The 7,970-nt window shown below is 38.9% G+C and overlaps 1 long non-coding RNA gene across 1 annotated transcript; it reads right to left on the reverse strand.

Annotated features, from left to right (window-relative positions):
* Positions 1–3,302: 3,302 nt before the first annotated feature.
* LOC130146355 (uncharacterized) lies at positions 3,303–7,570 on the reverse strand. Its single transcript, XR_008820872.1, has 3 exons — positions 7,471–7,570; positions 4,994–5,128; positions 3,303–3,783 (listed from the first exon to the last, which is right to left on the reverse strand). It is a non-coding gene; the product is annotated as an uncharacterized LOC130146355 (long non-coding RNA).
* Between the last annotated feature and the right edge of the window lie 400 nt (positions 7,571–7,970).

Below are 7,970 nucleotides of genomic sequence, written 5' to 3' on the forward strand. Positions count from 1 at the left end.
TTCGGGTCAGCTGTCCTGGCTGTGGCCGCTCTAACCTCCTTACTGGCAGGGCCTAAACAACTGAAAAGTCCTTGACTTAGTATAAACATTACTTGGCGACAACTAAAAACATCAGTGTGCTATCAACATTGTTCTCACACCAAATCCAAAATACAGCACTGCACCAGCTACTAAGAAGAAAATTAACTCTGTCCCAGCTGAAATCAGGACATGTTACTACAATCTCATGGGCAAGCAAAGAATACTTCAGTAAATATATGATTTGTGAAAATGAGTAAGTCTGAAAGATGGTATTGAATTTTTCTTGGTAGATGTCATCATAAGTACTGCTGATCGGTTGAAGTTCCCAGTTCAAGTAGACAGTATCAGTGAAATAATTAATCCTTTGTGATTCTTTTGTGCTTTGAAGCATTTGTTTCTTGTCTGACAAAAGAAACATTCTGCCTCTGTATTGTTGTTTTGCATGAAATTTGTTTGTCACTTCTTAGAAATTTATTCCTAGCTGGAATTACAGCTGCCTTGCTCTTTGGACACAATAATATTTGAAAACTTCTTCACTGAGAGCAGGGGTGCAGCACTTTATTGAATCTGTTTTATTTAAGTTTAGTTCAGGCAGTGTGGATTTATAATACAGTTGAAGTTCTGGGAAGCTCTTAGGAGAGTATCCCATGAATTAATGCTTTGGAGTAACACTAGGTGGACACCTGGATCTTCTGAAGCTGTGTGAATTTTGTGTTACATGTTCTCATTTAGAATGGTTTACGCTAGATCCTCCTTCATTGCTACTTCCATACCTTCGGCACTTATCCTTCAAACATGCATTCAGTGTTATTGTGAACAGCATCAATTACTTGCTGATATTACTGAAATAATTGCAGTACCAGTAGGTGCAGGAGCAACACTGAGTTTGGTGCCCTCGGTCTTGATTTCAGTAACCTGCTTGGAAAAGCTGCTTATATGGAAAAGCCACCCCGTATACCCTAATACTCTGATAACCCCTATAAATAGACTTGGCACCACTGGTGATGCATTGGATTTTTATCACTCAAAGGGACTTGATGTTGACTGGGAAAAGGCAGCACTGTCTTCTGTCTTGCGTGGTGTCCTGGTATGGCCAGTACTGATGGAGTGAAAATACAGAAAAAATAGAAAACTATTGCTTCATTAGACTCTTTCCCCTTGTGAGCGCTCAGCTGAAATGGCTGGAGTGTTGCAAAGTAGTAGAGATGAGAGGGACCCTATTCTCAGTGTAAAACAAACAAAGAAATTTCAGTCTTGTAAGGTGATGCACAAAAATGCTTTGCTGTTTGGAAGATTACTTAAAAATGAGCTGAAATCATAGCTGTTTCTTTTTCACATGCAGTAAAAGAAATCATGTCTTAAAGTAAAGTGGTTATTATGAGCACCTCAGAAGAGCTAGAAGATTTAGGAACAAAATATTAAATGATAAAAGAAACAAATTCTGAGAGGTGCACCTTGAATGTTTTGCACATGCAGGCTGCAAGAGCCTTACAGATGCACTGCTGTAGAAATAGTGCTTGTTTATTAGTTATTCAGTCTTTGTTAGAATTGTATGGTGTAAGGTAAATTGGTGAATTTGCTTCAGGGTGTTATTACAGACATTTAATATGGTTTACAGGCCTAAATATTTGAATTTTTTAAAGATTCATATGGCATAAACCCGGATTTCAGAGCATGAGAGTGTCTCTCAAGAAAAATGCACACAAAGTACAAAGTATTATGCAAATCAGGCTTCAAGAAAGGTCAAATTTTTTTTGTTTTGTTTTACAGTTGCTTAGAAGTGTAGGGAAACTTATTCATGTAGGTGAAAGGAGAGACTAATTTATTCAAATCTTGAATAATAGGTTATTAAAATAGATAGTCACTGCTGGAACAAAAGGGCGTTCCACCCAAAGTACCATCACAATGAAACCGTTCTGACATATAGACGCAAATGAGAATATAGAGTCATTCATCAGTGTTCCTGAAATCCTGTGCTATTTTGATTATGCTTGAATAGACTACATAGCTGTAGACTGTGTTCTTAAATACTGCAACTGTTGGGATGAGAGTGACTGTCAGTACTGAATTGTCTGAAAAACACGGGTCAGATGTCAGGTAGTTGGATCACCTTTCTGCTGACCCGAGTAGTGTCGTCTCCAGAGGCAGATATTTTTTTGCCTCTCCCCAGCAGGTAGTGGCATTTTAGGTAGCACTTACTAAGATTTGGAAGGAACTCAACTTACCAACTAATTGTAGAAGAAACAGTGTATGTACCTGTGAAAAGAGGAAATGAAGCCTTTAGAGACAAATTGTTTTTACTTTCTTCACCATTCATGACATATGCACCTATGCTTGTGGGGAGTGTGTAATTTTTTTTAAAGGTGAAGTTTATTCTACATGACTGTGTGTCACTGAAGGCATGATGAAACACTGGTATTCTGGTGCTCCAAAGCTTTCAAAAATAAAAAGTAACCTTTCTCTGGGCCTAAGTGTATACTGTAAAAACTTCAGTGCAAATATGCCGGTTCTTCAGTGGCAGTTAATAAGAAGTCTCTTCCTCTCTCATGAAGAACAGTATTATGTTCTTTTCAACTTGTCTTTTTGTTATTTTTGAACAAAACCATTTACTGTAACAAAGATCATCTTGCTCTCTCTGGCAATAGCAGCTCATAACTTTGTCATCTTTCTGTGCCTCTGTCTCTCTTCAGAAATCTGATTATATCTGTAGATGATGTATTGGGCAATATTTATGTTACACATTTGAAGAGGAGTATTTGGAACAATCTTCTACTTACTGTAGCCGAAACCACTATCTTAGGGAAGATGTGTGTGGAGCAGTTTCTGTAGTGTGGCTGAGCTGGGTACAAAGGGTCTAAAATGTCACCTATATAAATATAAAAATAGAAAAAAATGGATGAACATATGTTGCTTAATATTATGGTAAAGCTTAGGAACCTCATTCCTCATTGTGCTGGGTGCTGTCCAAAAAAATCCACCACAAAACAATGAACAAAAGGCTTTTCTGCCACAAAGGGCTTACAGTTTAAGAGGCAACTGGGTAGAGAAAGACAGTGAGGCATAAAGAAATAAACAGCTGCCTCTGAATTCATAGGAGGCTGGTACAGTTGTCATTGCTGAACATTTGAAAGAAAGCGGATAAGAACACAGCTTTGGAATCCCCCAGTGCCATATTTTATAAAGAATAAATGTATTTACGTGACACGTCAGGATTGATAACTATATCTTTTAAAAGTTGATATAAATTCCCCTGAATAATGAAATCCATACGTACACACAGGACAACCTTTGCCATTTATTAAATTTTTTAGGAAGGAAAACAAAATAAACACATTTTCTGCTGCACAGTGAACTTTCCTCTGCAAGCATTCAGAGTCCTGGGTCTTCAGCTTTACAGGAGTGATTTCCACTACGTGTGTTGTAGGACCGAGTACCTCAGGCCTTTGCATGCTATGATCTGAGATGATGTAGTTTGTTGGTGGGATCTATTGCAGCCTTGTCTCTCGTTCCTGATGGGGGGTGAGGTAAGAAAAGAACAGGGGAGAGACCCTGGGCTTCAGAAGAGCAGACTTTGGCTTATTCAGGGAGCTGGTAGGTGGCATCCTGTAGAAGGCAGCACTGAAGGGCAAAGGAGCTCCAGAGAGCTGACTGACTCAGAAAATGTTGTTCTTAAGGAGTAAAGAGTTGTCCATGCCAGGACTCAGGAAAGTGAGTATACATATCAGAAGACTGGCTTGACCAAATCAGGAACAGATGACTGAGCTGCAATGCAAAAAGAACATATGTAAGAGGCAGGAACAGGAGCATATTACAAAGAAAGAATATAGAAGTTGCCCAGGATGGCACAGGTGGTAGTAGGAAAGCAAAGTTCACCTAGAGCTGAGACTGACAATAAGCAGCAAGGGCATGCTTACCACTACATTAGCAGCAAATAACAAATGAGGAAAATGTAGGCCCATGGCTAATGTGCTGGGTAAATTAGTGGCAGCAGATACAAAAAGAATGAGGTACTCAACACTTTATTCACCTCTGTCTTTACCAGCATCTCCCAGGCCTTTGTGCCTGGAGACAGGCTCAAACACAAGAGGAACTACTGGTAGTGCAGGAGGGTCCAGTCAGGGTTCACTTGAGAAATCTTAACCTGTACAAATTCATGGGACCAGATGGGTCAGCCTTGCTTAGGTCCCCAGGAAATTATGGTGCAAGTCCTCTTGGAATTCAGTTCTTAGCACATGAAAGAGAAGGTCACTGGGAACTGACGGTGTGGATTTGCCAAGAGTAATATGCTTGACCAACCTGATTCATGTTATAATGCAATGACTAGATTTATGGATGAGGAAGGAGCAGCAGATGTTGTCTTCTTTGACTTTAGCAGGATGACAAGATCTCACACAGCATCATTCTACCCAGGCTGGGGTGTTACAGTCTAGGTGGTAGAAAAACTGCCAACTCTAATAGTTTCAGTTTATACTTCAGTTGACTTTTGGGTGTTTCCAGTAGTACAGCTTCTACAAATGGCCTTTATACTGTCCCACATTCTAGTTATCCCTACCACTACCATTAACTTCAGTAAATATTTTTTCCTATAAATCTTCCTTTTCAGATATAATAATAGGAAATAACTTACTCTGTCCTGGCAAACAAGTCTTCCCCCCTCACTCCCTGTCACCCTTAAGATAAATAGTTGTGGTCTGGTTTTGGGTTTTTTTTTGTTCCTGTTACCTTTTTTTCTGAGTTAAATGTCATTATTACATACTCTGGTTCTTCTCAGTGTTGATTCATGCAACACTTTAATCACATTGGTAGCATGTTCTTCTTGTGAATTGCCTTCTAGTTTCAATATCACTTTTGTTGTTGAGCTACCTATTGCAGCGTTGATTTATTGAACCTGGATAAATAAATAATCTAAATTTCCAGGCCCTTAGAGTTATAAAGAATAACTGTGTTGCTTGAAGAACAATTGGACTCTTACCTTCTCAGGTTATTCCTTTTCCACTGATGCAATACTGCTGACTTAGACACCTTGATCTTGATGTATGCAAGTTTGTACCATCTGTATAGGCAGAAACATCTATTTAAAAAAATCTGCGGTTTCTGAAAGTTCTCTCTGCAAAGAAGTATCAGCCAAATGTCTTAGAGTACATAACATTCATATCACAAATAGATGATTCCATGGCCAAGTCAACTTGGAGGGGAGCTTCATGAGCATGGGTCTTAAATAGGCTGGCCACTGGTGTTCTCATTGATTTTTAACACAATATTGCAAATACCTAGGAGTGCTTAAACTTAGATTGGTATTCACTTGCGTGATTCATTGCATATTCAAGGTTTGGTGCAATGGTGAATTTTTTGCCTTTTATCTACATAAGAAATGCATCTGAAAATTCATTCCAATTTGCAGTTTTCCTTGATCTTAGTTCACATGGTATAAAGGAACAAAATATTAATTAATATCTTATTAAGTCTGGTTATAAATTAAGGTTGACAGATGTAGATTTTAGTTTACTGTAGACACAATCATTTATGCATTATAGAACAGGATTGGTTTCTGAAGAGGAGAGTTCTCTTGTGATGGTCCTTCACTGTAAAGAAAACAGTATTCATATAATTCACAAATGCCTCTTTAGGTGGCTTCAGCTTTAAAGGATTTTCAATTTCATTTTCAGTCTGATATGTAGCAGCATCTACATTCACAAATGTCAGCATGAATTTGTCTCCTAAATTAATTTAATTATCTAAATATCAAAAGTAATTTCACACCTGCAACTCTTATTTAATTCACAAAAGGCAACATAATTATCCTGGCTGCAGTCTTCCAAACAAACTGTAGCTCTTGGGTCCAGCTAAAAGTATTACGTATCCCAGAGTTTTTCTTAGTCTTCTTTTTCTTGACTTAGCAGGTTTGGTGGCTATACAATAATGTTATTTTAACACCTCAAAAATGTGTTTTAAAAATACCCATATCACAGCATCTAAAGGAAAGAATGCTTTACCATCTCAAAGTACATGAACAGCAGCCCATTTGAAAAAATGGTTGGCAGACAGAACAAAAATTGGAATAGTTTTTTTGCTGCATCCTGAAAGACCAAATGCAGAGATGTATCACATCACTGTCATAATGTATCATTTTAATTGTGGTGCTCAACAATGATGTGATACTGTTATGACTGCACTACAAAAGACTTTTCTGGTACCTTCCTATTTTTAACTTTCAGTGACATTTGAAGAAAAAAATTTTTTTTTTTTAAACAACCTTTTTAATAAAGTGAAAGTGAAAAGAATGTCTTGACTATTTTGGTTTTGTTTTGAGATTTTTTGGGGAGAGAGGAAGGGAAGCATAAGAATTGGATTTAATTAGATAAAAGGATTACTTAAATAAGAATGAAACAGACATCTTGTTTTTTCTGCCATTATCATCAACAAGCAAGTATTGAGTTTTAAATAAGGGAAAGGCATATGCTTCTTCCCAGTCTTGTCCCAAGAACAAATGAATGTAAATTGGCCGTCAACAGAATAATCTTGAGGTTAGCAGGAATGCCTTAGCAGGGCACATGAACACATTAACATACCATGTTCCATCTAGAGCTGTGTTTCTCTGCTAAAGGAGATGGGAGGTTATTGTCCTCTTCCTGTCTTGAAAAATGGTGCTCCCCCCTCTTAATTTCCTTCCTCCTTTCCGTGCCCTGGAGCCTCTGTGCTGCTTTAGCTCGTGCAGTAAGAACTTGCCCTTCCTGTCTCAATCTCTCTCAACCATTGTGCAAAGGATTAAGTCACAACAGAAACTGGTTGCTTCTGAGCTCATTGTGGGTGGCTGAGCATTTCGCTTAAATAAAATATGCAGGACTTTTAGTACTTGAAAAATCTTATTCCATATAGTGAAAACCTTGTAAGCAGGTCAAAAACTTATTTTTCCTGAAAACTGTTATTGGAGTTATGAGAGTTAAGAAGAATGCAAAAGCCTTTATAAAGTCTGAGATGCAGTAAAATGAGGCTAGATACATGAATTAATTAATGAAGATCTGTAGTGTGAGGAGATGCTAAAAAAGCTGTGGGACCTGTGTTGCAAATAGATCGATGTAGGCACAGTCCTATTGTTCTCCTAAATTCTCATAAAGTTTCCTGGAAAAAACCCCTACTGTTATCAACTGACTGCCACTGTGGTTGACAAATCAAATGCCGTTTCAAAATCCATCTGTATCAGTCTCAGAACAGTGCCCATATCTTGCCTATATCACAGATCACGACACGGCAATCTCCAAACCAGTCCCCTGAGTCACCCTGTCTGTAGGCTGTAGCTCAGTCTAGAGTACAGAGTACAGATATTAGCTGAGAGCTGGGAACGGTGTAGCTGCACCAGCAGAGGTTTTGCACCAGGTTTTTCTACTGTGTTCGGCTCATGTTCTTATGGACCAAAGTTTAAAAACGTCTTTTCTGAATTTATTTACTCACCTTCCAGCTTTTCTGCCAAACTGTTGAGGTTGTTCCCACAACAGTAATAATTGCTGCTTCCTGAAACAGTGAGGAAGTCTCCTAAACACACAGATGCGAGCTGATGCTGTTCTTAAATGTGGCATTCAGACACTTTTACAACCTGATGATGGAGCTGTCTGACAGGCACAAAGGAAGTGACGGGGTAGGGGATCCAGATCAGCCTTCTGAGAGGTGATGGGGCGTATGACTGGGCTCAGCTGGTTAGTGTTGTATTTAATCAGGATTCTTCCAGATGCTCACCTTTGGCTGTCAGTAACACAGCATTGCAGAGGCTGTAGGTGCTCTTGAGTTGTAACAGAGGTCACAGACATTTCCCTGTTTCCCTTTTGTTACTAGTCATGGCTCTCTGCTGTCCCTGCCCAGATTCCCAGCAGCCTGGCCTTTGGTAGATTTGTCTTCTTTGCAGGCCTACTTGTTCGGGGAGCCCCTTGATTTACTCCACAGCCTGTACATGAGAA

This window comes from Falco biarmicus, chromosome 3, assembly GCF_023638135.1.
Source record: "Falco biarmicus isolate bFalBia1 chromosome 3, bFalBia1.pri, whole genome shotgun sequence".
NCBI lineage: Eukaryota > Metazoa > Chordata > Aves > Falconiformes > Falconidae > Falco > Falco biarmicus.